We start from the raw sequence: 9,436 nt of genomic DNA, 5'->3' as shown, positions 1-9,436 counted from the left end.
GCTTGTCTTTTTTTACTGAGTATACAGCTATGAAATGTATTTTATAAAGCCCCTTTTACATCAGCAGTTGTCATAAAGTGCTTATACAGATACCCAGCCTAAAAGTCCCAAAGAGGAAGGAATGTAGACGTAGAAGCACAGTGGCTAGGAAAAACTCCCTAGAAAGGCAGGAACCTAGGAAGAAACCTAGAGGAACCAGGCTCTGGGGGGTGGCCAGTCCTCTTCTGACTGTGCTGGTGGAGATTATAAAAGAGTACAGCCTTTTAGCCAGATTATTCTTCAAGATGTTTAAACATTCATAGATGAACAACAGTGTCAAATAATAGAGGGTTATAGAGGGTGCAATAGTTCAGCACCTCAGGAGTAAATACCAGTTGGCTCTTCATAGCTGAGCATTTAGAGGTTGAGGCAGTAGGTCCGGTAGAGAGAGATAGGATCAAACAGCGGGTCTAGGACAAGTTAGTACCTCCGGTGAGCCTTGAGCAGATCAGGGTTCCATAGCTGCAGACAGAAACAGCAGAGACTGGATCAGCAGCAGGACTAGGTGGACTGGAGACAGGGACAGCCAGGAGTCGTCAGGCCAGGTAGTCCTGAGGCATGGTCCTAGAGCTCATGTCCTGCATCCTTTTTTTAACTTGAGTGTAGACTAAGCCCTAGAGGTTTGTAACTTCACATGATTTAGCCTACTTTTCAATCCAGATCTGAATATTTGATATCCTTTTTGCTGTACACTGTTGATAGTAATTTTTCCCAATCTAATCACTGATTGGCCTACAACACGGTGGGTGAATGGCGCCGGAGGAGATGGCCGCCGTTTTACGGTCTCCTAACCAATTGTGCTATTATGTGGATGTTTTTCACGATATTTGTAAATTATTTTGTACATAATGTTTCTGCAACCATATCTTACACCAGAATAGTGCTTCTGGATATCAGGACAGCGATCACTCACCTCGGATTCAGATTTTTTCAACAACAACAACAACAAGCAGGACTCACACGATATTCTCCAAACACCCCGCAGGGCAGACATCCCAATTATTCGCAAAAGGAAGCGACGCAGAGGACGAAGAGCCGGATGCCTAGTCCGGATCCGCAGAAGGCGAGTAGGAAAGCTGCCGTTACCGTCAATATTACTCGCCAACGTGCAATCATTGGACAATAAACTAGACGAGGTACGATCACGAATATCCTACCAACGGGACATCAAAAACTGTAATATCCTATGTTTCACGGAATCGTGGCTGAATGACGACATGGATATTCAGCTAGCGAGATACACGCTGCACCAGCAAGATAGAACAGCACACTCCGGTAAGATGGGGGGGGGGGTGTGGTCTGTGCATATTTGTAAACAACAGCCGGTGCACGAAATCTAAGGAAGTTTGCTCGCCTGAAGTAGAGTATATTGTGATGAATAGCAGGCCACACTACTTGCCTAGAGAGTTCTCAGCTATACTTTTCGTGGCTGTTTATTTAACACCACAATCAGATGCTGGCACTAAGACCGCACTCAGTCAGCTGTATAAGGAAATAAGCAAACAGGAAACCACTCACCAAGAGGCGGCGCTCCTAGTGGCCGGAGACTTTAATGCAGGGAAACTTAAATCAGTTCTACCAAATCTCTATCAACATGTTAAATGTGCAACCAGAGGGAAAATAATTCTAGATCACCTCTACTCCACACACAGAGACGCGTACAAAGCTCTCCCTCGCCCTCCATTTGGTAAATCCGACCACAACTCTATCCTCCTGATTCCTGCTTATAAGCAGCAAAAATTAAAGCAGGAAGCACCAGTGACTCGGTCTATAAAAAAGTGGTCAGATGAAGCAGATGCTAAACTGCAGGACTGTTTTGCTATCACAGACTGGAACAAGTGTCAATATAGGGCTAAGATTGAATCATACTACACCGGTTCCGACGCTCGTCGGATGTGGCAGGGCTTGCAAACTATTACAGACTACAAAGGGAAGCATAGCCGAGAGCTGCCCAGTGACACGAGCCTACCAGACGAGCTAAATCACTTCTATGCTCGCTTCGTGGCAAGCAACACTGAGGCATGCATGAGAGCATCAGCTGCTCCGGACGACTGTGTGATCACACTCTCCGTAGCCGACGTAAGACCTTTAAACAGGTCAACATACACAAGGCTGCGGGGTCAGACGGATTACCTGGACGTGTGCTCCCGGCATGTGCTGACCAACTGGCAGGTGTCTTCACTGACATTTTCAACATGTCCCTGATTGAGTCTATAATACCAACATGCTTCAAGCAGACCACCATAGTCCCTGTGCCCAAGAACACAAAGGCAACCTGCCTAAATGACTACAGACCCGTAGCACTCATGTCCGTAGCCATGAAGTGCTTTGAAAGGCTGGTAATGGCTCACATCAACACCATTATCCCAGAAACCCTAGACCCACTCAAATTTGCATACCACCCAAACAGATCCACAGATGATGCAATCTCTATTGCACTCCACACTGCCCTTTCCCACCTGGACAAAAGGAACACCTATGTGAGAATGCTATTCATTGACTACAGCTCAGCGTTCAACACCATAGTACCCTCAAAGCTCATCACTAAGCTAAGGAACCTGGGACTAAACACCTCCCTCTGCAACTGGATCCTGGACTTCCTGACAGGCCGCCCCCAGGTGGTGAGGATCAGCGTGGCAGATGTGTTGCTACCTACCCTCAACACTGGAGCTCCCCAGGGGTGCGTGCTCAGTCCCCTCCTGAACTCCCTGTTCCCCCACGACTGCATGACCAGGCACGAGTCCAACACCATTATTAAGTTTGCAGACGACACAACAGTGGTAGGCCTGATCACCGACAATGACGAGACAGCCTAAAGGGAGGAGGTCAGAGACCTGGCCAGGTGGTGCCAGAATAACAACCTATCCCTCAACGTAACCAAGACTAAGGAGATGATTGTGGACTACAGTAAAAGGAGCACTGAGCACGTCCCCATTCTCATCGACGGGGCTGTAGTGGAGCAGGTTGAGAGCTTCAAATTCCTTGGTGTCCACATCAACAACAAACTAGAATGGTCCAAACACACCAAGACAGTCATGAAGAGGGCATGACAAAGCCTATTCCCCCTCAGGAAAAGATTTGGCATGGGTCCTCAGATCCTCAAAAGGTTCTACAGCTGCAACATCGAGAGCATCCTGACCGGTTGCATCACTGCCTGGTACGGCAATTGCTCGGCCTCAGACCGCAATGCACTTCAGAGGGTAGTGCGTACGACCCAGTACATCACTGGGGCAAAGCTGCCTGCCATCCAGGACCTCTACACCAGGCGGTGTCAGAGGAAGGCCCTAAAAATTGTCAAAGATCCCAGCCACCCCAGTCATAGACTGTTCTCTCTACTACCGCATGGCAAGTGGTACCGGAGTGCCAGGTCTAGGACAAAAAGGCTTCTCAACAGTTTTTACCCCCAAGCCATAAGACTCATGAACAGGTAACCAATGGTTACCCGGAGTTTTGTACACCAGATTGCAAGGACAAGTTCAATGAGCAGTTTGGAAAATTAAGTCTGCTGCGTGGGTTGCCAGAAAAACACACACACACACACACACACACACACACACACACACACACACACACACACACACACACACACACACACACACACACACACACACACACACACACACACACACACACACACACACACACACACACACACACACACACACACAAACTTAATTAATTTGTTGTATTGTATTTATTATGGATCCACATTAGCAGTTACTCTTCTTCGGGTCCAGCAAAATTAAGGCAGTTATACCATTTTGAAAACATTACCATACATTCACAACACATTAAGTGTGTGCCCTCAGGCCACTACTCTACTACCACATATCTACGACACAAAATCCTTGTGCATGTGTGTGTACAGTGCGTATGTTATTGTGTGTATGCATGTTTCTGTTCACAGTCCCCGCTGTTCCATAAGGTGTATTTTTAAATCAAATTTGACTGCTTGCGCGAGTTACTTGATGAGGAATAGAGTTCCATGTAGTCATGGCTCTATGTACTACTGTGCGCCTCCCATAGTCTGTTCTGTTTAGGTTAGTGTGAAGTCAAGGCGTTGTCATTAAAATGATATTGTGCCCATTTTTCAGATCTGCCAACCTGCTCGGTGGGTGACAGGTAACTGTCTTTGCACCAAGCTGTTCCAGGCCTGGAGTGGCACGCTGGAACTTCCAGAGGCTTGTAGACCTGAAGCAATGTGATGGGGTCCAGGTAATTATCAAACACACGTATACACACTCCCTCACTCTGTTTTGTTGTATAATTATTTAATTTTTAATTTATTTTAATTGTTCCTCTCTTTTTTAGATCTGACTCCCCTATTAGCTCAACCAGTCTTCACAGCTACACCGGCCACGACAGGTGATACAGGTAATTATCAAATGCATGTATACACACATGCACTCTCCCTCAGTTGCGGCTCTATTCAATCACGCCCGCTTAAGCCGACATCCACATAGCGGTTGTTTTGGCGGTGTCTGAGGTGGAACTGTGTTAGAGCTGTCAAATTCACAAGCGGCTCCTGGCATTATACCTAAAGCGGACGTTGCCATTGGCTGCACGGAGTCGCATTAACAGAAATCTCATGCAGCCCTGTTTACAAGTTAGAACACTGCAATTGGAGAGTGATAATCTACACCTCGATTAGGCTGATAGAAATCCTCATTATTTAGTTTAATGATTTTGAATTTGAGCTGCATTATTTCTATATAACCTACACTTTCTCGTTCTGAACTTGTAACGAGAGAAGGACGGGTGTAGTTTTATGACAATGATCAAGAGCTGCTGCTTACTGATTTGACAGATCCAAAGCAGTTAAACCTCAGACACCGCCAAAACATCAGCTATGCGGGTGTCGGCTATCACCGGTTAACGCTTGATCTGATTGAATCTAGGCCTTACACTCATTCAGTCTATTTAGTTGTATGATTATTGTCAGTTAAGAAAATTGTGCCTCTCTCTTTTAGATCTACCATGCCCAGCAGTTCAGCTGCAGTCACAGCAGTCCTCTGATGTGGTATTTATTTTATCGGCTGCACCAGTTCCTACTACACTGGCCGTGAAGGGAGAAACTTTTGAGGATACCCAGATGGATACAGGTAATTCAGAATTATATTGCATATGCTCACTCACACCAACAGATGTACACACAGACATGTTGTTGAGCTGTATACTTACTGTCACTTTGTGCATCTCTCTTTCAGATCTGCCATGCACTCCACCGCTGCCTGACAACCTCACCCAGAAGTGCATACACAGGGCCTATCAAGACTGACAAAGCAGAGATGGGTGGCTGACAAGGAAAAACAAAAAAACATGCACTCACACACATTTTCCAGAATGTAAATACGTTGTAATTACTTGTTTATTTAATGTTTGCTCCATTTTATTTTAGGATTGGAGATATCTACTCCTTCATATCCATTCTCAATATCTACATAATTCATCTAAATATCTATCAAATCAAAGTGTAATTGATAATATTGTAAAAGACTATGGCTTCATGTGTACTGTTTGAGGAAATTCTGTGTGCTTTTTTCTAAGTTGAAAAACATGTCTCCCTCTCACACACACACTAGACCCAATGTAAATAAAAAATTATTTTTTAAATTTTTTTATGTATGCTCCATTTTATTTGAGGAAAATATCTGCAATAAAGTACATTCACAATTAATGCAATGTCTTTGGTTTATTGGATATTTCTCTGAATACAATGTGTGACCAGAAGGAAGTTGGCAGACCTGCAACCCTTAGACTGTGTGTAGGTTTTGTCATCTGGAGCTGAAAAATAGAGAGATAGGGAGGTTTATCATTAATAACAGACACAATACTATAATGAATACATATTAGAATTATAAAACATAATAGAGTGACCAATAGTTACTGTATTGTGATTGTTTATTGTTTTATTTGCTCAATCAAGTAGTGCCCCAAGGAGGGATCGAACCGTGTCTCAAAAGCAGCAGAAAAGGTCAAATAAGGTCACCAAAATTTTCGTTACGGCTATACACAATTGGCCTGCCTGCACTACACAGGGATTCTTTAACTAAATAGCCCAGTACTGTACTCCCGACCGTCACATTGTACAGCGCCATATTTTCCATTCCATCCTAAAAGAAAACCCAGAGGGTTTTTCGTTTTTCTTGGAATAGAAACACCATAATCAAATCAATTAAGCAAGTACCAGTCAAAAGTTTGGACACACCTACTCATTCCAGGGTTTTTCTTTATTTTTACTATGTTCGTTGTAGAATAATAGTGAATACATCACAACTATGAAATAACACACATGGAATCAGTTAAGAATTAACTCTTATTTACAAGGACAGCCTAATCCTTCCTCCCCATCGGGGAATTGAACCCCGTTCTCCCGTGTGCTTGCATTCTCTAGTACAGCCACTATTAAAGGCTATCAAATGCTTCTCAAAGATGCCCTCTGGTGGTCAAACTATCTCTAACTAGCATTAATGGTACCAGTGGTTCACACTTAAATAACATGCAATAGAATTCTGTGGCACCATGCAAGCTGCGTCGCAGTACGCTACAGCTTTTAAAGGACGAACCACTGTATTGGGGTTTCTGGAGGGACACAATCTATTGATTCTTGATCAACAATGTCCAATGATGTTGAGATCAGACTCAAGTTAATTACCTCAACTAACCTGTACCCCTGCACACTGACTTGGTACCGGTACCCCCTGTATATAGCCTCGTTATTGTTACTCTTATTGTGTTACTTTTTATAATTTTTTTACTTTAGACTATTTGGTAAATATTTTCTTAACTCTTCTTGAACTGCACTGTTGGTTAAGGGCTTGTAAGTAAGCATTTCACGGAAGGTCTACACTTGTTGTATTTGGCGCATGTAACAAATAAAGTTTGATTTGATTTGATTTGACTAGTTAGTCAAACTACCTGTAAAATTTGATGAATAGGGCCCATATAAATTATTCCACAATTATTCAGTTTATTCTTTTTGAAGTTTAAATGAACCAGATGAAATTAAATGTAGATTATTCAATTTGTGTGAGAGAACACCTCAACAGGTCAGTTTCTACCGTACAAAAAACAGATATAACACCCATGACACAGTCGTGATGCTGTTACTGTATGAAACACTTTGTATAGAAAGAAGGAATGAAAGTGGCACATTCTAATTGTGCTCCTAAATATTTAATGGGAGCATAATTCTAACATTTAATGGGTATACTGTAGCAACTATGGTTGGTATACCCATTACATATTTGGAAGCATAATTAGAGTGTGCGCCTTTCTTTCTTTCTTTCTTTCTTTCTTTCTTTCTTTCTTTCTTTCTTTCTTTCTTTCTTTCTTTCTTTCTTTCTTTCTTTCTTTCTTTCTTTCTTTCTTTCTTTCTTTCTTTCTTTCTTTCTTTCTTTCTTTCTTTTTAGTTTCATTTTTGGGTGTGCATCAGCTTATGCCTTTTACTGAAACGTTTTGTACTGTATATCATAACAAAGTTATGTCAGGTGCCACAGCTGTGGTGTCAATTGCATTGATCTATGCTGCCTTATTTTTTTGCAGTGCCATTCATTTAAATGCCATTCATTTTATTGCCATTATTACCATGTTCATTAGGCATCGAACAGAAGACAGCGGACTGAAACAGGGAGGGACTACCGGAACTTGTCCAATGAGAAACACTATTTTTAGTTTTCTGTTGCAAAACTGTGTGGCATAATGAATCTCACAGACTGGGTGTTATATCTATTTCAGCCCACAGAGTGGCAACACTGTATCAGAAAATAACTCTATCTTCTGCTTCAGGTTCTAATCATTAATACCTTAAACATGTTTAACACTCCTCGACAGTAGGGTGAAGTAGCCTAACCCCAGGAGTTCAACTCATCAACATCTCTGTTGTTTGAATCCAACCTTGGAGCAAGTGGATTGTTTTGCTTGGGGTTATAGAGGAATCGCTGACATCCAACCCCAGGCATTGAAGACTGTCCACACTTCGGTTCTGTTTATTTCTCCAGTAAAGCAGTACCTTTGTGTGTGTGTGTGTGTGTGTGTGTGTGTGTGTGTGTGTGTGTGTGTGTGTGTGTGTGTGTGTGTGTGTGTGTGTGTGTGTGTGTGTGTGTGTGTGTGTGTGTGTGTGTGTGTGTGTGCGCATGTTAATGTATTAAACTCATCAGGGTTACAGTAGAGTGAGGTAGTATAGGTCTTCAACACTTCATTGGCAACTTTTGTCATGAGTATATGTTAAATGTATCTAAATAGCCCTATTACATAATGTACATATAAACCTAATATATGTATCATATGGTTTATCATTGATGCCTCCATAAAAAAGTGAAACTAATCACAGGCACAAAATTTGGTACAGTAACATTATGTCTAACATTAGGCCTAATAACATAGCAACTTCAACAACAACTACTTGGATCGTACATTAGTTTTGACTCCAAAACAGATACACAGTTGAACTACATTTTTGGACTGGCACAGACAAGGTCACTTTATCATGAAAAAGACAACAGTCTTTACTGCGTTACTGAAATCTATGGTCCAGTCAAAAGCCATCATATGTACAGTATTACAGTATTTGCAGTGCTGTATATACAGTATATACAAATGAAACATTCTCCATCTTGTGTGTTTGTTCTGTATAAAATGGACTCTGAGAGGATGCTCTGTGCCGCGTTGTTTGGCTTGCGACCCCACATATCCATCATACACTGTAATTCTAATTTCTATCCCAGGCCACAACTCAATTGGCTTAGATCTGGCCACTGGGGTCGCTGTTGTGTTTCCAAGTTTCTGACTCTGAGAGGACTTTCATAGGTGCAGATTCATTTTCTATAAATAAATGCTATGCATACGGCGTCCGCTATATTTCTTCCTGGAATAACCTAAAACACCTGTCCAGTCCTACTGTATGTACACAGAACAACTTCAGGTCTGACTTCGGTACTTTCGGTTTTAACATTACACACAACGTTGAATAGAGCTTTAAGTACTCTGAAAGAGCCCAGTCTATCCAGGAATATGGAGTCTTAAGCATAGTAATAATCTGAGAGCAAGTGTGTTGATACGACACTGAGGTTGCATCAATATGACTAGGCAATATGACGATTTTAAATTGTAACACGCAACCCAGTTAATTAACATTCACTTAGGTTATTACCTCTTTATTATCCGTCAAGGAGCAACTGAGTGTGCCTTTAATTCATGCCTAGCACCTTGTTAATTTGGATATGTGAATCTCATAGGTAAATAAGATAATAATCCAAACCCATTGAGTTGGGAGCTAAACTGTGAAGGTCAACGCACCGAGTAGGATCAGAGCAGCTTGTTTAGGGCAAGAACCTGTTTAAGTCACCCTGTCCTGTCCTCTGCTCCTGTTGATAAATCAGCCCAATACAGTAAAGCC

Source organism: Salmo salar, chromosome ssa12, assembly GCF_905237065.1.
Source record: "Salmo salar chromosome ssa12, Ssal_v3.1, whole genome shotgun sequence".
Lineage (NCBI taxonomy): Eukaryota > Metazoa > Chordata > Actinopteri > Salmoniformes > Salmonidae > Salmo > Salmo salar.
Note: the sequence above shows the minus strand (reverse complement) of the source record.